The sequence below is a fragment of the Festucalex cinctus genome, chromosome 8 (assembly GCF_051991245.1).
Source record: "Festucalex cinctus isolate MCC-2025b chromosome 8, RoL_Fcin_1.0, whole genome shotgun sequence".
Classification (NCBI taxonomy): domain Eukaryota; kingdom Metazoa; phylum Chordata; class Actinopteri; order Syngnathiformes; family Syngnathidae; genus Festucalex; species Festucalex cinctus.
The window spans coordinates 21034687-21058987 of NC_135418.1; the positions used below are offsets into that span (position 1 = coordinate 21034687).

Consider the following 24301-nt stretch of genomic DNA (forward strand, 5'->3'; position numbering starts at 1 on the left):
CGACCAAATATTTATCATGGACACTACAGGATTATGAGCATGTTAAATGTTCTCGGGGCATTTTATATTAGATGCGCTTGCGGGCTGGGTTTAACCACAAGCCACCTTCTTGCACCCCTTTGTTGTACAGTTTCAATATCACAACATAACTGCACGTAATCAATAAACATAAATGTCCACGTGATCCACGTTAGGCTGGAAGTCCAATGGAAAAACAAAAAACAAAACAATAAATGGCCTACAGCCATCCAATAGTAATATTTAAAACGCTGAGCTCATTTAGGTTAGTTGCCTTCAACTTCTGCGCAAGCCAGATGGTCTAAAATGTCTCCATGGACAGGTGTGGATTCTATTTTTTGTTCGAGAGAGAGAGAGAGAGAGAGAGAGAGAGAGAGAGAGAGAGAGAGAGAGAGAGAGAGAGAGAGAGAGAGAGAGAGAGAGAGAGAGAGAGAGAGAGAGAGAGAGAGACTCAAAACGGGTAAAAAGATTAAAAGAAAAAAAAAAAGTAAAGTAAAGTGCCACGGGTCAAACACTGCCGTTCATCTTCTCCCGCACATTATTTAAAGGAAATGGCATGTTTGTGGCGGCGTCTGTGTCGCTGTAGCAATGAGGCATCGACAGCATCCACCGCTGATGGGCTTCTTCATCACCCACACACTGTGTGGCGTGCGAGGTAGATGAACATATGGAGAGCTCTATGATGGTCTCTTAAGTGGTTTTCTCATTACGAGAGATATCATTTGAAGCTAGAATCATCTAAGCAAATCTCACGTAATATACCTTCCCATTAACTTGTTTGTGAAAAGGTCATTCCCTACAGTCATTAGATCTGCCCTTCAGGTATAGCTGGGCGGCCATGTTTATTGCTCATGCAGGAGATAGAGAAACAAAAAGTTGGAATTTGACTACCGTACTCACGGTGCCAAATACTGGTAGAAGCGCACTAATGTTGGCCCAATATGTAATGATCAGCCAGAAATGTATGATGACCACAATATACAATATTAGCAATATTATTAGTTCAGTAGCAAATATGATAAACAAACAAATACATGTTGGAGACGCTAATACTATATATCAATCAGTCAATCAACTTTATTTATATAGCACCTTTCATACATTTAAAATGCAACTCAAAGTGCTGGACATCCATAATACAATAAAATAAAAGAAAGAAAAAGCCCCCCCCATCCCCATGATCGTACCCACAGACACACCCAAAACCCAACAAACACATGAAAACCACAACATGGCGGGGCACAGAAGTACCCTGTACCCAGGAGGTCTTCATCCACAGTGAGATGGATGAAGACCAAGCATCCCTCTCACTGTGGAGGCTCCCCCATGAGAAAATACTGGAGCTAAAAATTTAATAACTACCAAATAAAAACAGTTGAATACTAAAAGAAAACAGTTAAACACGATAGAAAAAATAAATAAAAACAAAGCTACAAGACAATATAGATTAAAATAGTTAAATAAATAAAAGGGGATACAAAAAAATATATATAAATAATAATAATAATAATAATAATAATAATAAATAAAATAAAATAAAAAAAGATCAATCAAATGCCAAACTAAAAAAGTAAGTCTATAAGTATATAGTAAATTGCACAAATGGTGAGTATTTTTTTAACACTTTCTTTTATTTATTATACAAAAAAGGGGCAACAAAGTTGGGCAATCACTGTATGATGTGATTGTTTTGTTTATAAAAGACATGCAAACAGTGCCCAGGTGTCCTCATTAATAAAGCGCTGTGCCAATATTTGCTCAGAGTAAAGAATAAAGAAATTAAGGAGAGGAGTTATGGCATTGCATTGAATTATAGGCTACTCAGTGTTTAGTGAAGTTAGTGATTCCATAATGTCAAATTTATCATATTAAAGACAAGACATTTAAGCCCCCTATTTCATGAGTATAATTTTTTCCCCATTAAAACCTGATGTATATGATCTGATACATGAATTGCACGGATAATCCATTAGAGGGCAGTATCACCAAGCTGATGGCTTTTCCAGCGACCTTGCAAGATCGCCCGAACTGAGAAAGGAGAGACACGTTGACAATTAATTAATAGTGGGAAATGTTCTTTCTGATTTTTGGAAATACTAATATATTTGATATGTCTGTTTATTATTATATTTTTGACAATTACAAATGTACGAATTTAAAGCATTGTGAGCCGATGTATCAAATATGATACAAATCAAAACAGTAGAAGTTGATTAAAAAAAAATGTTTGTTCTAAAGGACCATCACAACACTTTATTTACAAAGAATCAGACTTTTCTTCTCATATTCAGTCTTTATAGTTTTTAACTGACTTTTTTTTTATTTATTTTTTTACCAAAGTTCTTTTCAACAATGTGACTAGAAATAAATCTAAGATTTTTTTTTTTTTTTTTTTGTGGTGTTATTGAAGACTTTTGAAGATATTGAGGCACACTCCAGAGCAGGAGATGTCCACCCACCCCTCCACGTCCACACTGTACCAGACTCCGACCAATTGACGGATCTTTGGGCAAAGCCGGCTGCCAAGTGATGGGTGGAGAAAATCTGTGTGCGGGGACGTAATATGTAAATTAGCTTGACAGTTATATAACAGAACAGCTCGCTCACAGACACACATTTAAAAATAGGCACATCTTTAAAGATGTATTGTTTCTGGTGGTTGATAACTTTCACACTTGATGAGTGGGTAGGCACCCTGGAGACCAACTATTTGTATACAAGCAATTAAAAAGTTCATCCATCTCGAAATCTATTTTCTATATCTATTGCTTTCATTAGAGTCATGGGTGAGCTGGAGCTTATCCCAGCTGACTTTGGGTGAGAGGCGAGATTCCCCCTGCATTGGTCGCTAGCCAATCGCAACAATAAAAAAAAGTAACATTTCTTTAACTCATTCACTGCCTGCCGTTTCCAAAGCAATCGTACTTGACAAATTTTCAGTATCCATATATGGCAGTAAACAGTTGCATTCCATATAACCAGACACAAACGATTTCATGAATGACAATTTACACCATGAAAGTAGTGATCGACGTATTGTTTCAACCAAAAACAACATACCTTAGGCTTCCACTTCCACTTTGCCCCCCAACAAACTGCATTTTTTGTAGCTAGCGGCTCCAAACGACTGGTTTCAATGATTCGCAGTAATGTAGTGTCCTACTCGGGACGTTTTTTGTGACACTTGAGATATTTCCCACCTTTTAACGAAAACGCTCGCCGAAAATCAAGCTCTCTACATTCATTTGTTATGGGATGTTTGCCCTCCGGGAGGCGCAGCGGAAGCTAAGCAGTGACGTCAGCTGGAACAGGGTCTATACCGGACAAGCACTACTTCCTACTTCCGTGTTTAAGAATCATGGGAAATGTAGTCCCATTGCTGTGGGTGCGGATGGTCAGAGCCAATGCAAATTGAGCTTTTCAGAGAGCGGACCAAAAAAACAAAAAAAAACAACAACAACAAAAAACAGTTGGATAATGGTGAGGGCATTGCCTTGTTTAGCACTGTTAAACAGTCAACCAAGATAGCACTTGCGATTAGATTATATTTGGTGAGAAATGATCGTGCATTTGATTTTCACCTAAATTGTAGCATCCCATGTTTTCATATCTAAAATCTGGTCACCCTATTTTAATTACACTAATTTACAACTGTGACTATCTGTTAAACAAATCAAGAAGACTAAAGCTGTGAACTTGCTAATGTTAAACACAATGCTAAAAAAAAAAATTATTTTTATTTTTTATTATTGTTTATTTGAAAGGGTCAATGCATATTGATGAACACTGGTACAAGACCTGCGTAAATGTGCCAAAACTAGCATACAGCTAATTTACATTCGTAGACCCTTGACAGTAAACGTAAAACATAGACACGACATACCAACAAGTAATAAAATTCCGACAATAATTCACAACTCCACATTTAATCAACAGTCGGAACCTCCAAAGCGCCAGTGGTAAAGTGCATTCCATATTTTTAAGTTTCTGCAAATTTTATTATTTACAAATGAATAAACAACGATTAAACAGACTTCTATTAGCATTTGTGCGAAACTCGAAAAGAAAACAGGTGCATACCTTCACCCTTTATAACGTGAATTTAACATGCTTATTTGCCTTTGTGCCGGCACGGCGTGGGGGCGAAAGGCTTCATTTGTGCTTCTATTGTCACCAAATTTCTCACATGCCAGAAATGCATCAAAAATCCATCGTGGTACGAACTGTCGGAGCTACCAATTGCTCCTGATTTCCCCAGTTTATTGTACCACTAATGGCATGACGCAATTGAAATCAAGCCCAATTCAAAAGTGAGTAAGGCTAATTTGCTTTATCCACGTGACGAATGTATGAATATATATATATTTTTTAAATAATTTGTTCTTTATTCACCACCGAACAATCAAGATAGGATTGAAAAGTATAATTCAAGCCATCACTCAAAAAGTTTCTAAATACTGCGGCGTTCGCCACTGAGGCAAGGCAAGTTTATTTGTATGGCATCACTGATAACACGAGAAAAATCCAAAATGATTTACAGAGCCAAATAAATAATGATTACAGACGCAAACAATGATATGAAAAGATGCAGCTCAATAGAAAAGCCCAACATCAAAGCAGAATAAATGAAAAGAAAACAGTCAAATAACAAAAATATAGTGAAAGTCACAAAATAAAAGCAAGACGGTGAGAACAAAAGATATTTATGATTTATGAAAGAGCCGCAGTGAACGATTTATGAAGTTTTCAGGCCAGATGGTTTGAGCAGATCTCATGGATTTTTTTTATTTTTTTTCTTAAGGAACATAGACACAGATTTCTGCTTCACTTTGTTTGGTTCTGGTTATGGAAGCACTCAATAAGTCTTCACCCGACGACCTGAGGGGTCTGGAAGTCTCATAGGGAACTCAAATGTCTTGAATATGTTCAGATCAATGACCATTTAGAACAACTGGATTAATGATATTTTAATATCTTTGTATTATTTGACACAGCAGTCGAAGTAAGGATTTTAGGAGCCGTCTGATGTTGTCCAGTATGAACTTGAGCAATAACATTCTGGACAAGTTGCAGCTGTCGGATTGATTTTTTTTTTTCTTCACAGCATATTTCTCAATTGATTTTTGGCAAAATTCGAATTCAGAACTTATCGACTGCGAGGCCGACATGTTAACCACGACTCCACACGACTTCCCAGTTAGACATACATAAAATTAACCATCATTTGTTTTCTCTGAAGATTACTGGGTCTTATCTCGCTCCCTTTACATTTGTCTTCAGTAAAAAAGCTACAAAATTGAGATGAAAGCCGGCTTTCATTGATGAATCTTCCATTTCTTAGCCTTCAAGATGCCTTGAGTTAGCTTTTGCAGTATGTTTACAGTCATTATCCATCCAGTTTTGTAGCATTTGTCAGGATGTGAGCAGAGTACAGTATAACCCGCCGATACATCTTACAAGGTTGATTCTTATGTCAGCAGTCACATCATCAATAAACACCAGCGCGCACATTCCGAGCCCATTCCATTAGCTGCCATACAATGCATGTGACACGCCTTTCGTTTTCATTTTCCATTATTTTTTTATATGGATTGATTCCAATCTGGTTTTCCTGCTTGTTACTAGTCTGCAGTGTTGGGAACGCTACTTTCTAAAAGTCATTAGTTATCGTTACTTGGTATAAAACAAGAAAATGTTTCAGCATTTAAAAATATTAAGTCCAATTAAAAAAATAGAAACAGACAGAACCAAACAGAACTTACAATAATACACAGAATTTATTTATGTAGTTATTTATTTATTTATTTATTTTGGCAAAAACTTGAAGTTGGAGTCCAGCATGTGCACTATGTAGTAGGACAATCATTATTTTTCGGTACAAAAAATAAGACAAGAAAATTATATGTTTAAAAAAAAAAAAAAAACTTAAAAAAAATATTAAGACAAATAAAATTCTTTGAAATACTATAATTGTGCAAGTTTCTTTTGGATGAAGCAAATTTTATTACATTAGTACATTAGGTCTTTTAAGATTTATAAAATGTGCTAAAAAAAAAATTAAAGATCAAGAATTGGTATTTTATACTTTTTTAATGATTATGCTGATTTTGCAATTGTGGAGTGTAATCATTTATTTAAATTGTAATTGAATTTCAATTACCCTAGTTCAGGGAGCGCCCAACTTAATGTTATCAGTATGTCGCAAAAGCTTAAATGGAAACTTAAGTAAATACCATAGCTCTCTATAGTTTGCTACAGTAAATATTTTTTTCAAAAATGTAAAAATACCTGAAACATTTCTTTGTTTTAATGTCGAATAAAAACAAAAGTTTCAGAAGGTTCCCTGGGTCAGCGTCTCTTGTAAAGTTAACTGCAAATTTAAATGAATTGCTCTCTGAGATTAAAATGGTTTTATATTTACCTTTTATCGCCTGTCAGATATTAAAAAAAAAAAAAAAAAAAAAAAAAAAAAGGCTGATTACAGATATTCGTCAAAATGCCTAATATCGGTCTATCCCTAGTTTCAAATATGAGGAAAATAACTAAGTTCAATTCAATTCAAAAACACTATTTGTCCCCGAGGGGCAATTCAATGGCATACGAGCAAGTTAAAAAAAATCAGGCATTAAACCAATACATTAAAAAAAATAAAAAATAATACATAATAAATACTATAGCTAAAAAACATTCCAGCTAACTAACAATAAAAACAAAAGAAAATTTATATATATATATATATATATATATATATATATATATATATATATATATATATATATATATATATATATATATATATATATATATATATATATATATATATATATATATATATATATATATATTTACATAAGGACAGAGTTACCAACACCGTAATTTGAAACAGTTATTCCCAACACTGCTAGTCTGTATTTCCATTTATGAAGATGTCTCTTGGTGGTAGACCTAACCTAACCCTTTCGACCTAATGGCCTGCCCATCTTATGACTGAATAAAACAGCAGGTGCAAGCTCTACCTAACCCTCACCGGACTGGTTATAATGGTGTGCATGTTATAAGCCTCCTTCACGTGATGAAAAATTGACACTAACAGAGGCTAGTGCTGTGTAAAAGCCTCTTGGCTCCATCTGTGTACAGCTGTTATTTTGTGAGCCGCGTCTTGAAAGGTCAGAAGCAAGCAAAGCCAAAATTTGAAAGGAGTTTGAACTTGCTGTCCAGCCTTCCATGGCAATTCCGCCGGTGCAGCGCGCAGGCCAAAGGTAGGGCCAATTCCGAGCAAGGCTACACGAGAATTGATGGAGTGACGAATGACTGCGGGAAGGGGCCCGAATTGAAAGTGGTCTGCGTGTTGAATTGCGCCTCGCAGTGTGCAAGAATAAGAGGGAGCAGATGGCAGCAACGTCTCTTGATGGTGAAAGAACAGAATCGGTTGATCGAGTCAGAAAGGAGGGAAGTACATGAAAACAAGAGTAATGGTATAAAAACTGGGACCATATGGGAGGAGATGCAAAGCACTCTGCGTGGTGACAGACACATCACAAATGGAATGGGACGACTATGCCTCCAAAATGTGCTGCACAAAAGGGATCGCGTGTGAACACTGTTGAGGTAGACAAAGCGAGCTCGCATTTATTGTATTTGACGCCGAAATGTCAGCAGTGATTAACTTTCCTGTGGGGGAGTAGATATGGAAATGTCAGAAAATTCAGCTGAGGGGAAACATGTACAGTATATGAAGACCAAAAGCAGAAACGATAAGGAGCCATTTATTTGTGCAACGAGGATTTAAAGCCATAATGGTGCACTCAGTCACTGCCATTCAAGGGCGGCCGGGGGGGTTTAGGGGGGGTTGGATTAAGTGTGAAATCACAGTTGGGAACTGGACTGATCAGGCAAGAGTTCATTGTGATTAAAGGAAGCATGAAAGTATAAGCGCAGCAAAGAAGTCTCGCTTATTACATTTGCTAAACGTGATGAGAACAGATAGAGAAAGGCCACAGAGGCAATTTTGAGGTAACCGCACCAAAGTGGACATGAAATACTCCCAAGGCCTAAATGGTTCAGCTATATTTAGTTAGCTAGGCCAGGAATGGGCCATTATCAATTAGAGAGGAGCACACAGTTATGAGGGCTACGACATTAGCAGACACAGTACATGATAGTGCTTTATGTAAACACACATTTGCGCTCAAAATTATCTAACCCTCGTAAATTCTATTTGCATGGTGGACAAACGTACAGTAGTTTGTTATGAAACAACAAAACAATACAAATTCAAACGAATATCATAAGTCGTAACTGATCGTAAATTTAACTCATTAATCCAATTACAATAGCAGCTGATTCTGGGTTCAAATGGACATGCTTCAGACCAGAAAACACAACACGTTCACTGTATTCCAAGAATAACTAGACTAAGTGCAATTGCTGGAGAAGTTGCGTGGGAATGCTGAAAGCTGAATGCTAATAGCTAAATGCTAAGCCGAATGCCTATGAAGGAAATTGAAGGATAAATTATGTTAAAATTACAAAGTAATTACATAACTAGTAATTATTATTAGTAGTAGTAATATTATATAAGTTGTGTATTTAGTGCATTTAGAAATGTTATTAGGGATGTACGATAATTCTATTTTCAACCGATACCGATAAGCCAATAATTTAGAAAGTGCCAATGTCGATAACCGATAACTTTTGTTTAAAGCTTAGCATTAGCATTAGCTTAGCAATAGTTTAGCATGTTAACTTAGCATTAGCTTAGCATGCTAACCTAGTGTACTAAATTAGCATTAGCTTAGCATCAACTAAGCATTACCCTAGCATTAGCTAACATTAGCTTAGCATTAACTTAGAATGCTAACTTAATATTTAGCTTAGCATTAGCATTAGCATGCTAACATAACATTCACATAGCATAAGATTAGCTTATTAACTTAGCATTAGTATTAATATTAATATTAGTTAGCATGCTAACTTAACATACTAACTTCGCATTAGCTAAACATTAGCTTAACATTAGCATTAGCTTCGCATGCTAACATAGCATTAGCATAGAATTAGCTTAACATATTAACATTAATATTAGCATTCGCTTAACATACTAACTTAACTTTAGAAATAGCTTAACATTAGTTTAGCATTAGCTTAACATGCTAACTTAGCATTAATATTAACTTAACATTAGCTTAGCATTAGCATTAATATATCCCTTAGCATAATAGCCCTGGATAGATTTGCAATGTACAGTTGGAGATGGGGTTCGAACCCGCGACCTCCTGGTTAGTGAACAATGCACTCTCCCAACTGGGCCATTGAGCAGTATCAAAGAACTGGTAACGATGGTCAGTTGTATGTATGGAAGTGGGCGTGGAAAGTGTGACTTAGAAAAAGTTCCATGTCAGTCCCATTGAAAATTAATCAGGTAAAATTGATCTTTAACGTTAAATTGTGCAAGTACTGTAAGTAATATGGAATCAGACGATATATATATATACCCTGGAAGGTGTGAATTTTTTTAAGTGAGCCCACAATAACAAAGATTCACAGTACTCATGGTGGCTTCACATTTAACATTATAAGGTCTACAACAACAAATCCAAGTCATCAGTAAGTTGAAAATTGCCCTTGGAAAAATAGCTGCACCAGCATGTCAGTGGTACACTGGAAGAAATGGCAAACGAATCACTGCCATGATGACACGAGCTCAGCTATTTTCGTAGTCGGGTTAAAGGGTGGACCAGCCAGGACCGCACTCATGTTGTGTTAGGTTATGTGACTTATGTGCGCTCCTCGACGAAGACATGATGTTATAACTCAAACTGGTTCTCTCACCTTGCAGGCATTGGCTTGGCAAAGTTGAAATCTTATCAAAATGAAGTTTTTGTTTTACAAAAATAACGTCACAACAATATGACTATGTTTTCATATAGAATTAATGTATAAGGGGCAAGTCAACCCCCCAAAAAAGATTTTTGACAATAAAATGTTCTACGCAGCCCCTACTAGTCTAAATATGGTATTCTGGTTAATATTGAGTGAGTGGAATATGAGTTAAGCAGCAAAATCCAGCCATTTGTATTCATTTTAGGGGGCGGCGATTTAGCCACTTTCTGTCGACTGAAGATGACATCATAGTTGCTCAGGTCTCCAATCACAGCGCAGGTGAGCTCTGATAGGTTGTTGCCTGAGCACTGAGCAACTGAGGTAACATCTTTAGTTGACAGCAAGTGGCAAAATGGCCTCCCCCTGGGATGGATAAAAACGGTTAGATTTTACTTCACAACTCATATTCCAAAGATGTAATATTAAAATCAGAATGTCACATTTAGACTAGTGAAATCACATGATTATTTCAGGTTGACTTCCCCTTTAAGTCACTCTTACAATAATAGTTTCAATATTACATGCAAGTACTAGTATATTCTCAAGAATCAAACCGTAACATTATGGCAATAAAGTCATTCATCAGTGACACCTCGGCTATGAATGCTCGGAACGTTTTTCGAGTTGACTTCTTTGCTCGTTTGTCAGTGTTTCTAACACAGAACTGTAATCCGTGAAAAAGGCAGAAAATTTCAGATTGAGTAGGCAGTGTATAAGGTGATATAGATGACTCGAGAAGGCAGTGTTACACCCTGTAGGGAAGGGACTTGACGAGTAGCGAATAAGACAGGACGAGACAGGCCAGGACAAGATAAGACGGGACAGGAGAGGCATTTGTGAGCCAACCGAGTTACCGTGTGTGATTTCGTGAGAGATGTTTTGCGGTAAAAATCAACCATGTAAAGAATTTGAGTGTAAATCAGAAGACAGTCCATGAAGATATGTAATAAGGATGATGTCATGCTCGTCCCTGCGGATATCTAGTGTTAGAGTACAACACAATTGTGACACAATTTAGTTCAAGGCAGTACAACTAAATAAAACAAGTAACTTCCTGGTCAGACCTTCAGGCAGCATTGTATGGATTGAACACACTATTGCATGACCCATGGGAAATGCTATTGCAGCAAAATGTTCACTTAAAGAAAGAATATTTAATGTACAAGAACACTCTAGAGCTTTGCGCTTTTCTATGCGAAGACTTTTAATTAGGTCATATTTTGAGTTTATTCCATAGTCCAGGCCTCTTTTCTCATTTCAAAGTCAGAGCTCTGAGCCAGTTTTGGCTCACTCATATTGTCTCTTCTTCCTTACCTGTCCACACGTGAGGCCTCGTTTGTGTGCCAATTAATCCTTGTGCCTGCAGGTCATCATGTTCCACCTTGCGGTTGTGTACACACTTTGTCTTTTTTTTCCCCCTTCCCTGTCTACTCAATTCGGCAAGAGTCAGTCAATCAAATATTGCCTCAACCAAGTGTGGACACAGGTTATTTTAAGACCGTCCTCGCTTTGGGGGTCCCCTTTTTTTTTCAGGCTCTTTGGTCATTTTCCAGTGGTTACACTCTATTCCTAGAGGAAGCGCTGGTATGAGAAGCGTCTGCCAGTGCTGGCGGCCTGACGAGTCACTTTGAGGTATACGTGAAAATACTGTCATGGCTGAAGGCGCCGGCAAATTGTCAGTCGTGCGGTCTTTAACCTTAAGAGCTGCAGGAAGGAGTCTTCCCCTCGTTCAAATTAAATGACAGTGCATACATCACTTTTATTGTGGCGCTGATTTATTCAGGTCTCAAGTTAGTGAATCATTACTGTCACATTTAACACCAAGCAGCATGTGGAGGTATGCTTGCAAGGCTACAGTATGAGAACAAGCTCGATTGACAAATGTGCGCATTAGACGTGCCTGATACGGTCATAAGACAGAATGTTCATACCTTGAGAGATTGAAGTCATAACCTTAGGATAGTCAAATGAAATGTTTGCGAGAATAATATATGGAACTAAAATTATAAACACTACACTTTTGTTTTAGCTTCGGGTTTTTATAAGCTGAACTCAAAGATCTCGAAGTCTTGTCGCGTTTCCCTCAAATATTGTTCGCAAACTTCTCCTTTGCCAAGATAATTCTCCCACTTTACACTTGTGGCAAATCAAGATGCTGACAGCATGATTTTTGCACAGGTGTCACTAAAAGGCTACTTTAAAATGTGCAGTTTATTAACTAATTCCAAAATATTTTACATACTTGTTTATTCCCAAAAATGTGTTTACATGTTTTATGTTTTTTTTTTTTTGTAATGCATGAGTATACAGAAGGCTTTGATGCATCTTCTTACATGAAGAGGTGGCTTAAAGCAATGGTAGTTATTACAAAACACGGCCAGTAGGGGGCAGCAGAGTATAAGAGATCAGCTAGGGCTGTGTTGCAAAGAAAGCTCCTTTTGTCAGTGTTTTCACCAAGAATGTGAATGTTGACGAAAATTAGCTATATTCTAATGCTAATTGTTGCAAAATGGAAACAGATCAATATATTTTTTTTTCTCATGAAAGAAGAGACTCTAATCTTTCTTTTGGTGGGTTCCATATAGCAATAGAACACAATATTGTGTGGGCCCTACGAAATCAGTCAAAATCCAGGAAAACAGATGGGAGCGAAGGGGTTAGCTTCAGTGAAAATGGCTAAAATGATTAAACAACATGTCATAATAACACAAATATTGATAGCATGTAAACGTCAGTCTGATACAATTAAGAAAAACGTTTATGAGAACACAGCATGTGAGAAAACCATTCACAAGAATGAAGTATTTTAGTAAAAACAAACTTTTACCTTACATAACCAAGGTTGTATTTTTTTCGTATATTACTGAGAATATCAAAACCATGAGCATAAATATTTACCAGTATCTACGTTATCACTTAATACAGTTTTTTTTCCTCTTTGTAGTGTGGCTCTAATACTCATTCATAGCTGACTTAGTGATAATAACAATAAATATTTGAGGTGTTAAATGTCTCCAAGCAGAAAATGAAAGGGTTACTGTCGGGTCTTATCTTTCTGTGTGGAAGAAATTACTTTTTCTTTTTATCATGGAGAGTAGAAACTGATGAACTAAATGCAGTGCAGAAGGTCTTCTAAGCAGAGCGAAAGATTACCTTCCTCGATTATGCAGTCATTTCAGAGAGAGGTAAAGGTTAATGATGAAAGGAGGGCTGCCGTCTGTGGTCTAAGGTCTCATACTGGCAGAAAGGGGATCGCTCACTAATGTTTTACAGGAATAACTCGACACCCGAAACCATCTCTCTGCTTTCTGGACCTTGGTTCCTCGGGTCTTCTCGCCCAATTAAAAAGAAGCTAATGGACCGGAAGGCCCGCTTTGCTAGCCGGGCTATAATCTGTCTTTTCATTACTAGGATTGATCCTGTTTTTCTTCTACCACTCACCTATTGCTCCTACTGCCGGCCCTCTTGTGTTTCAAAGCTTCAAACCTAAATTAGCTGACCTTATCCGTGTTGGCAACCTGTAATCAACCTTAAGGCTTTTTCTTTAGGCATTTTGTGCTATTATAGAAACCCAGTGTGCAATGTATTGATTCATCTGTAGAATAAGACAAGATATAGCCTACATTATAGGCTATATCTTGTCTTCACAAAAAACAATGCTACAATTTTAGAGAGATTCATTCAGTAATGGGTAACATAATGATGATAATACAAAAGTAAAAAAAAAAAGTTAACCACAAATCAATCTATCCTAACTTTGACAAGCGATGAAATTCATGGTGAGGTTGTTAGCATAAATCTCTGCATACATTTTTTGATTCTCTTGCAAGTTTCTTCTTTTCATATCTCTTGTTGAGGCTGCTCTTTTGAAATAAGTGCCACAAAAAGCCTTCGGTGTGCACTGAAACTGAAGTCTGTTGAGGTACACTGAGGTCTTCTATGACGTCATCAATGGCAGCGGTTCGAAATTTCTGTGAGGGTATCTAAGGGAAACAAATGCAAGCCTCTTCAGTGCCTTCCCAGAGCACATCGTCTTCATTTAGAGATGGTATACGAGTTTTTCAGAAACCTTTTTCTACAATAATCAATGTGTCTGTATGAGTGTATTGTGCAACCAGAGCACAAATCAAAAGTAAAGATCACAAAGAGAACGACTAGTTTGTGCAACTTGTCCATTTGAGCAAGCAAGTCTTCACCCTAACATTGTTAGGAATTAGAGCCATCAGTGTTGTTACACTGGTAGCAGAGAAAACACAATAATTAACATGATGTTTTTCTTTCTACGGTCAAGTGATTTAGAAGTTATGTTAAGTTACGGAATTTTATACTATTTGGAATTAATAGTATTACACCAAACACTTGGGACAATGCAAGTCGTGTTCAGGAAGTAGCTTACTTCAGCACACGCCCATACTCATAACAAATTACATGAAAACTGATGACCAGGGGGAACCAAGTTATATATTTCAGTAATATGAAAAACAAAAATATTACACACATTACACACATAACACTCTTTCTTTAAAAGTGACACACATGGCAGGCAGCTAACCAGTGATAAGTAATTGCAACAAGCTAACAGTACCATATCAAGCTAAAGGGAACGTAACACAAACAGGAAGTAGAAACCTAGTTAAAAGAAGTGTGTAGTGTACTGTAAACACAGTCCTTAATTTATATAAATCTATATATACAGTGATACCTCGATGTAGGACTTACCCAAATTTTTCGAAATACGAGCTGTCACTCATCAGATTGCCTGTCGTGAGTTGCTAGCGAAAATTTCAGTTGCGAGCGCTAGATGCTTCAAGCTGCGAATTTGCCACTTCCAGTTGAAGTTTGCTGTAAATTAACATAAGACAAAGAGAATTAACAGTTAAACCGCATAACTTTGCAGAATATGTGCTAGCTTATTGCTAACACATCATGGGAAAAGGCCGTAGGTCGGCTAACAAATACTCACAGCCATATATATTCTTTTTATGATAGAATGCCTTTTATTATCACCATATACATGTTCCTTCAACTGTGACAATTGCTATTACTGAATTGTAGCTTCTGTGTCCTGTTGCATTCAATCAAATCTACGCGAAGCATGTCTGTATGCATTCTACTGCCCCCCGATGGTCAATGTGCGCACACCAGAAGGTGCAGCATAATGGATTACAATAAAGCATGAAAAAATTCATCGGTGGATCAAGTTCTCTCTACATGCGTTGTTATGAGACGATCACTTTCCCACATCAAAACGATACACCAGGAAACTGCGAAAGCCACGCATCATTGATCGCATCAGTCAGAAGAAGACGCTAATGAGGCTCGCCTTTATTTACTTCTCAGCATGTAGCTGTCGGCAACGGTAAGGAGACCCATTTTCTTCTATAAGAGACTGACGACAGCATGAAAACAGAGAGCTAAAGTGGAGAGTCTGGAGGATTACGGTTCCAGAGCTCATGGTACACCAATGTAAGTATAGTTTGTCCTTTTTAAACATATACACTCTGAAATATACTTAGTTACAAAGTATTTGTGACGTCCTGAGTTACATCCAACAAAAAAAAGTGTGCAGTAGACTCCATACGAGACAATATACTTTGTGGAAATAGCACAAAGTGTGTCTTTGAACCAACACACTTGTCCAAACTTCTCCCTAATGACTTTCGACAATTGTTTGTGGTCCAGACTTCCTTTAGGGGAGATCGCTGTCTGCCATCAGCCCGCCCCCCTCTGACCCGTGGCCCATCCGGCCCGGCAGGCCCAGCAGGACAGTCTGGACTTTGGTGCGGCATGTCGGCGCTGGCCCTGCAGGGAGTGACCGGCGCGCTTCAGGTCCTGTCGTGCAGCTACAGAGAGAGGCGGTCGCAGCTTCTCTCTGTCGAGGCCAGTCTCTCCTCCTGGTTTGACGGATGACCCACTGCTCCAGGCAACGCCTTCTCTAGCTCCTATTCTTCTTCCTCCTCCTCGTATCCTCCTCCGACTGCAGGTCAAACATGGCCTGGTGTGATGGTCACTGTTGCTATACTGTTTTGTTTTGTTTTTATAAAAGTCTGCTATTTGTGGGCCGTTGTTCTATGAACTCTATGCACTTTCGTGTTCGGTGTTTGTTAGGTGACATGCTAACTTCAGGTCAGCATGTAAACATATAGTGAGATGGAAAAGTGTCAAAACTCAAAAACAAGTTTACGCTAAAAATAACAGAACACCACAGTGTTGGGTGGAGTAGATCTCATCGTCTTTGAAAAGTAAAAACGTTTGATGCAAATCGTGCAACGGCCACATTTAGATCTAAAACTGTGACGTCACACGGTGTCTGAGGCAGAAGATGGGCCAATTTCCCCATAGTAGCACAGTATGTGTATCTGTCCTTGCTTCTTCTGTTATTTTAACATAATAATAAGAGTTACGATGTGGTGAAAACAACTTGGAACAACTCTATAAACCAGGCGTCACCAACCTTTTTGAAGCTGAGAGCTACTTTTAGCTAGCTTGAAACCAGACTCATCGCTTTACAAGCGAGTGAGTCTGGGGCACAGTTGCAATGAAGCTCAATTCTGAGGCGGAGCAAACCTGACCAGACAGACAGTGGAAAGAACCAATCAGGGAAGAGTAGACGCGATGTGAAAAACTGAGGAGGAGTGAACAAGTAGTGAACAGTAGCGGTAGACGGAGATGAAGTAAATTCAACATGGCTAGACAAAGTCTAGTCTAGTCTTTAACATGACTAGTCGAAGAGAGACAGTAGTGATTAATGACTTATGTCGTTGTTGTGAAAACTTGATGAGTCGGACTTCATTCCGGCGCCGAAGAGTGACGTTGCTCACGGTTTGAGCCGGTGTCGGTGTACGATGTGATCGGGCTGCCAGATCGTATCGGGGTCGCCGAACGAACACGTCCCGTTACCAGATTGGATGGAAATTATCCAGTTGACGTCAAACATTGGAAAGAAAATATTAAAGATGTGATTTAAATAACAAAATGTACGGACTGAAATTGTCAAAACGTAAATAAACCTAGGAATCTAAACACACACTATATTGACTGAATAAGAGATTGACTAAATGATAAATAAACAAAATAATTGTCTCAGATGTGACAAATATTGTCTGTTTAGACTGTTAATGTCTTCCTATTATCATTAAGACTGTTTTTTGTTATTGTTTGTGATTGATTTGTGAAAAGCTAAAAAAAAGTAAGAAACCAAACCGAAGCTAACTTCGTTACTGATGTCACCGGCAAGCGTGAGGCGTTTCAATCTATTTATTTTTTATTTTTTTCCACTCTTAAAATATCATGCTTTCATATTTTTAGGTTTATTTACGTTTTTAAAATTTTAGTCCATAAATTTTGTTATTTTGAAGAAGTGTAAACGGACAATTTCCGGACAATCCTGTAGCGTGATGTCATCTGCAGGCGACCCCGATACAATCTGGGAGCCCGATCACATCTTACACCGACACCGGACCCAATCGCCAACAATAGAATCCTTTCCAGATCCACTTCCTTTCCCTCAATAAAGTGGGTGTGGCTTAAAGCTAACGTTTGGCTACTGATTAGTGTGAAGTGCTACCAGTTTGATACACACTTCTGAAATGACAAATTTGCTCAATTTAAGTTTAATCGTTCAATTCCAAAATTCTTTTATGTGAAGACTAATCGTCTTAATGATTTCTGACAATAATTAGGAAATACAAAAATACCTATTTGCAACAATTTATTTCTATAAACCTCTTCCATTGTTATTTTCAAATAATCGCTTGTACAGCATTCCTAGAAAATCACAATGCCTGAACTACTTTTGGAACAGGCTGCCTATTGATGACCTCTGCTCTTGGATGCTCCAAATAGCTGAGAAGTAAGAAACTCCTGTTCAAGAAATCCATACTATGTAATTTCCACCTATTGTCTGAATGTTTTTTTTTTTTTTTTTTTTAAGGCAACAACGAGTGACAATAGTGAGGATGGATATATTTTTTAGCGTATTTGCTTATTTTGTTAAAAATTGATCGCTGTAGCGAATAAAGAGAACAATGCAAAGACTGCGACAATCGAGCCACAGAGCTGATCTATCCACTCAGAGCACAAATTCGCTGGCAAAGACAGACATCATGGGGTGAGTTTTTAGGAGATTCATTTCCGCTTATAAAAACGGGTTGAGGGAGCTCATTGTTTTCATGTGTCGCACCGCTCGTGGCTTTGAAAAAGAAGAAGCCATAACACAGGCATTCGCGTAGCTTGAATAGGCTGTTTGAACGGTTGGTGACATCGTGTGATCGCGGCTGTCAACACAACACCACCGTGGTCGGACCATTTTAATTAATTTCATTTTTTGTGAGTGACTGGGTTAATGTAATATCAGATTTTGGTGTGAGCAAAGCCCCCCCCCCCCCCCTTCATTTCTTGAAAAGTTGTCATTTTGGAGGTAGGGAAATTCCGCCTAACAGCAGCAATATATAAAATATGACTAAATATACTACCAGCCTTAATCCACAGCGAATTTGGTGTCCGGTTCTGTCACTGACTTATACACCGAGACCAAAAGTATATCGAATTGGCGATGAAAAACGTGCACTTATTTAGTTACAGACTGCTCCAAAACTGATTGATACCAATGAAAGTGAACACAAGTTTCATTTTCCTGAGCAAAAAAATAAATATAGTGAGCTTGTTAGAAAAAAAATGGACCATCTTGACATCATACTGGACGTCCCTTAAGGCAAAATCGTTTGCAACAGCCTTGATTTGGATTTCATCAAACTGTGAACGTGTACCTAATACTGTGTACCACAGTCTAAAATGTGTGCGTATTGCCAGGGTTTGAGTTAAATGTAAGCCAGGACCCCGGGAAGTGCACCTGAGCGACAAGGAAGTCACAAATAAACAATTAAAGCGAGAAAACACAATTAAACGTGTGACCATAAATGTGATTCTTCACAAAGATGTTAGCAAGAGCCTGCCAGCAGTGAAAACATGCAAAAAACACATTTATCTATCTGTTTACCAAAACATTAGGTCCTGACATTAGCTTTGCCAACACAATCCTTTGGCGCTTGCCAGCACTTGTCTTGTTGAGCGAGTTTTGGGAGAGAGAGCCATGAATACGATTAGATCTTTTTTCTCTCCCCCCACCCACCCCCCACTCCTAAACCTAAGCACTACGAGGTGGGATACATCATTTTCAGTCCAAGGTAGCAGCTTTTCTCTCTTCAGCAGCTTGCGTAAAATGTTTTCTCACCCCATTGCTTGGTGTGAAAAGCGGTGCCAATAAAGGTATAAATGGCCTTTGCTTCTAGTGTACAAACACAAAATACAGAATAGATTTTTTCCCCTCAGTTCACAATATCTGCAATTGAATGCTATTAAGACATGTTAGGGCAACATTGAAAAAGTAAAAAAAAAAAAAAAAAAGTAATAATTTATAAAAATAAATAAATAAATAAATAAAATAAAATAAAATTTAAAAAATAAAAATAAAAAAAGAAATGTGAAAAACATCACTCTACTTAAAAAGTCACGGCTCATTGGAGGAACATAAAATACAGTACCAAAGCAAATATCTGTACTTTTTGTAATTGTGTATGTAGCAGGATTAAACTTGTAATTTTATGTACTTGTACATGTAATTCCCATATATTATACAAAACATGGTGCAGTTGGTAAAAGGTTCTTTTCTTCCTATTCCACCACTCAAAGCCCGTCACGTTTGACTTGGCATTGGCATGACCACTCTATCAGTGAGCCATGCCACCCCACTTATAAGAATAACACTGCTAATATTATAAGAGAATAGCCTGAATCTTATGAGAAAACTACTTTTAGGATAAAAAAAAAATGTCATGTATATTTACAAAGATTTGGTCATACTGTTAAGAGAACAAATGAGATTTGGAGAAAATGATATACAGTACGGACAAGAATAATTATGAGGAAAAAAATGTTTTAAAAAAACATTAGAAATTGGTTCAGAAAAAGTTGAAAATTCACAAAAAAAGTTACATTAAAAGAAAGTTCAATTCGATTAAAAAATAAGCTTCATTGCAGAAAAAAAAGGTCATACAGGTATGAGGAAAGGCATAATGTTACAAGAATGATGTGATGTGAAAAACATGTTAATTCACCTTAAAGTGCAGTTATTTATTTATTTATTTATTTATGCGTAAAGCTACTGAGCACAGAAAATTGAATTTCAAATCGTTACTGCCACCTGTGGCAGAAAAATGGAACTGCATTTTCCCTTTCACATACACAACATGCAAATGACGTCACATCCGCAGACAGAAGACGGGAAATTTGAACCCGCATCCTGTCGGAAAACTATTGGCCAGAGGCTTAAAAGGAGTTCCCATTATCAACAGCATAAATGGTCAAATAAAAAAGGCTATCGTAAAGATATTTTTGGGCAAATTGTTGCAAGAACAAAGTTGTGTTACAAGACAAGTTGTGACGATTAGTTATACCAAGAAGCCATAAAGTTTCAATATAACAACAAAAAATCCAGAATTGCATATGATTATTTGCATTGAATGGTATAATAGGTCAATTAGAAACGAGTAAAAGTGAGCCTCCTTGTCTCATTTGTATTTTCACTTGTGGAGGCAACACTTCATCGCCAAGCCAACCGATGATACATTTTCCATGAACGTGGTGCATACACATCACTGAACACAACCACGTTGACACATGTGCCATATGTGTTGGTTTATCTGAAGCTATCGCCGACAACGTTGTCGGAAAACTATAATCTGCGCAAACATTGCAGCTCTGCTTATCTTTTGGCTCTAACGTTGTAGTGCTGCTGTGTCGTCCAACGGTCACAAGTCACTTGCGGAGAAACCCGTTATACTGTAGGGGTGGTATCATGTAAATTAGCTGAACTGTAGCAAACAATCGACTTGCAGACATGTTCAGAAACATGCAGCGTACACAAGATTTACTCTCGTTTAATTTCACACTTGATGGCGTGGGCAAGCACACAAGGGACCAAACGATTTGTATACAAGAAATTAAAAAGTCAATTTTTCATGATATATTCCTTTTAATGTCTGAATTAAGACACGAGGGGGGTTGTTGCCTTGCTCAAAAGCACCTCAGCCGTAAATGCAGGGGGAAAACTTTAATCAGATCAATCTTTAATCTGGCACTATAATATATTGGAAATGGTTTTGAATTTCAAATCAGACAGCGGGATGATTATATTCCCTCTCCAGGCCCTGTCTGAGCTGAGGGCGAATGTGCACACACTGTAACGTGTGACTTTTGCTATTTTCAATTCCCGCCTGCTAGAAAATGATATCAGATTAGTTTTCTAAGTTGTTGAGCATTGGTGACATGATATGGCTTAGTCCATTTCCACCCTCCCATCATTTCCTTTCTGCAGCTCTGCCATTGCAACCTGCTACACAGCTCTCAAGCTATCTTTACACATATCAGACAGGCAATATCCAGCGTTTTGCGCGTTGTTGTGGTCCATGCCATTCCGCAGATTACCCATTTACCTGCCTCCAACCATGGAATTATTTCATGTCACGTTTCGGAGATGCAACATTTTGGGGTTGAGGGTGTGATCTATTATAATGGACGTGGTGGCCAAGCTGGAAAAAAAAAGGCTTCCTCATCCTAATTTTGGACAAGTTAAGGCCTACAGTAGTGGAAAAAAATGTCTTCACACCCATGTTGAGTTCCAGGTTTACTGTAAATGATCTAATAAAATTAAAGCGAGAATTCAAAACTAGCATGGCCTATAACCTGTAAAGGTGATATATATATATATATTTTATTTTTTTATTTTTTTTTTTACAGAGTTTAATTACGTTATTTCTGTGATAACGTTCACATTCAGTCAATAAATCAATAATATTGGCAATATTCGGGGTTTGAAAGGACATGTAAACATGCGCAACAACCTGAATATGCTCTGAACTCATTTACTCCCGAAAAATGTATAGATACATTTTATTTTAATTTATTAGCATGCTCCCAAATATGTATTTAGACGTTTTGGCTTTGATGCAACCTCTGAACTGAAGAGAATGCTTGAAGCAATGGTATTTATTACTAAAACTGCCAGCAGAGGGCAGCAGAGTATAAGAGATCATAAAGCTCTTTTCCCCACTATTTTGATGATGAAATTTAGCCATATTCTAATGCTAATTGATGCAAAATGCAAACGGATAGAAATTTACTTTTTTTTCCTTCATGAAAGAAGAGACTCCAATCTTTCTTTTGGTAGGTTCCATGTTTTTATAGCAATAGCACAATATTCTATGGGCCTTGCAAAATCAGTCAAAAATCCAGTAAAACAGTGAAAATAGTAGTTATATGTGACCTTACTAGTCTAAACATGACATTCTGATTAATATTACAGATGTGGAATATGAATTAATCAGCAAAATCCAGCCGTTTTTATCCCTCTCAAGGGGCAGCCATTGTGTCACTTGCTGTCGCCTGAAGATGACATCACGGTCGCTCAGATCTCAGGTAACAACCAATCACAGCTAAGCTTCAGAAAACAGGTGAGCTGTGATTGGTCGTTGCCTGAGCAACATTGTCATCTTCAGTCGACCGCAAGTGGCAAAATGGCCAACAAATACGGCTGGATTTTGCTTCATACATATACCACAAATGTAACATTAAATAGAATGTCATGTTTACACTCGTGAGGTCACATGTAATATATTATCATCAAGAAATGTTTAAGGTTGACTTCCACTTTAACACCAATAAGACCCCAGGGTTGCTCCATTTGTAACCCGAATACTTGTTCATATAAATGTGATCGGAATAGTGTGTTTTCAAATTGTATTTAAGTACATTTTTGAGATAAGAGTGTGGTCATTGAACAAATTAAACTCATATCGACTGAAAGCAACACTGTATATATAAAAAAAAAAACGTAGTACAGAGCATGTTTGTGTTTCCAAGTTTCGCCACAGGAGTTGCTGTATTACATCATCATGGCCTGAAAAACACCATCACGGGACAAAAGGAAGACAGGTCATTAGAATCATTCAGCAAAAGCCTTGGGAAGCTCTTAAAAATGAGATGCAACTCTATCAGGAGAAGGTCTGGCAGACCCAGCACCGGAACACAATCCCAGGATGACGTTCTGACAGTCGACAGCTGACAGGCGGCTCGCAGGGCAACAGGGTCCGTGTCAGAACGTATCAGTTTCAAACTGACGGCTCGGGCAAGAAAGAGCTCGCTAAAGTGGCCCAGCAAGAACAAAGAAAGAAATACAACGCTGTAACATAATATAAGACGTTTACATGACGCTAGAGAGAGAGAGAGAGAGAGAGTGATGGGAGGAAAAATAAATAAATTCCAATTGAAACGCGATTGTAAATAAAATAAAAACAGCAACATTAGCATTTCTGCTCATGCTAACTAAACTTAGCATCTCACAATATACAGTATACTAATAATAATTAGGCCCAAAGATGTACATTATTAAATTAAGCTACAGTTATCACTTTCTGTAAAAAAATAAATAAACTAAATTTAAAAAAAGCTGGAATATATATGATGACAATAAACAATTTTAAACAAATGATGAAGACTACCATGTTTTTGTTGTTGTTCTTCTTCTTTCAGTTTGACACCGTCTCAGACTAATTTGTGCCCCCATCTAGTGCTCAAGAATAAAATTACACCCAGAATTCACGACATTTAGAACATAAGGGTTATTCACTTTACAAAAATAAAATAAATATATACATAAATAAATAAATTAATTTATTGTGTTATCTCATTTCAGGCAGTATTTGTTTTTATTTTATTCTTTTATAATTCAGTAAAAAGTTAAGGAAGAAGAAATTACAATTTATTTTCCCATAATTTTAATAACTTTGGCCTCATTGGTTGCAGGGTTGTCTTCAGGTCAAATTCAATATTTTAAACATTCTTAGTTGTGTGCGTGAAATATGTTTTCATTACAAGTGCTGAATGTCTGTTGGGATTTAGTTATTTCGGTGGCGCTACCTTGGTGATAATCGTGAGACATGAATAGAGCGCTTGGGTCAGAGACCTTATCCAATAAATAAGGACTTGTGGGGGCAAATTAGCGAATGTAATGAATGAGGACCTTTTGTGCAAAGCTTCATTTAAAGTAAGCATAGAGACTTGGCGGAATTCAAAAGGAGGTCAGAGTAGTTAAAAGTTTGTCCCACAGGCTGCGGGTAGAGAGAAAGAGAGGCGCTAATGACCCCGATTACAACCAAGTGGCTTTGTGAACTTTACACTCTTCTCATATGCTACAGAAATAGATGACGCGCATTCAAGGTTGGGCTTTTCATATTTCCATATAGCGTTAAGGTGACTCCAAATGGTAAATGTTCCAGGTTAAGTGCACTCGAGTAAGTCATGCATGGGAATGTGAGCATGAACGATTCAATTGATTTGGCTAATG

At 37.5% G+C, this 24301-nt stretch overlaps 1 protein-coding gene across 1 annotated transcript in view; it reads right to left on the bottom strand.

The window, feature by feature from the left end:
• Window positions 1-24301, bottom strand: part of LOC144024584 (receptor-type tyrosine-protein phosphatase gamma-like) — a 240429-nt gene that overhangs the window by 208976 nt on the left and 7152 nt on the right. Inside the window, exon 2 of the mRNA XM_077531034.1 lies at window positions 14620-14742. The gene's annotated coding sequence lies outside the window, so the exon portion shown is untranslated. The remainder of the gene's footprint in view (window positions 1-14619; window positions 14743-24301) is intronic.